We start from the raw sequence: 301 nt of genomic DNA, 5'->3' as shown, positions 1-301 counted from the left end.
CAGTGCATTGTGTGTGCTCTGTGTTACCTAGAACCTTACTGGACCCAAGACTCATGCTATTGCACTATTGCTAATCCATACCCTAGTGCACCTTCCACCCTTCTGCCTCCCAGCCCTGCAAACATCAGTGCAGCTAGAGCCAGCAATGCATTCTCCTGTTACATTAATAAAAATTTTACAGCACGGTGGCAGGAAATGCATTTTCAGTTCATCTGCTGCAGCTATTAGCTTACCAGGAAATGGCTGTCTGGCAGGCAGCCACGGCTTCTTACTTAAAGGGCAGCACACACCCAGAGGAAGA

This window comes from Lepidochelys kempii, chromosome 9, assembly GCF_965140265.1.
Source record: "Lepidochelys kempii isolate rLepKem1 chromosome 9, rLepKem1.hap2, whole genome shotgun sequence".
Lineage (NCBI taxonomy): Eukaryota > Metazoa > Chordata > Testudines > Cheloniidae > Lepidochelys > Lepidochelys kempii.
Note: the sequence above shows the minus strand (reverse complement) of the source record.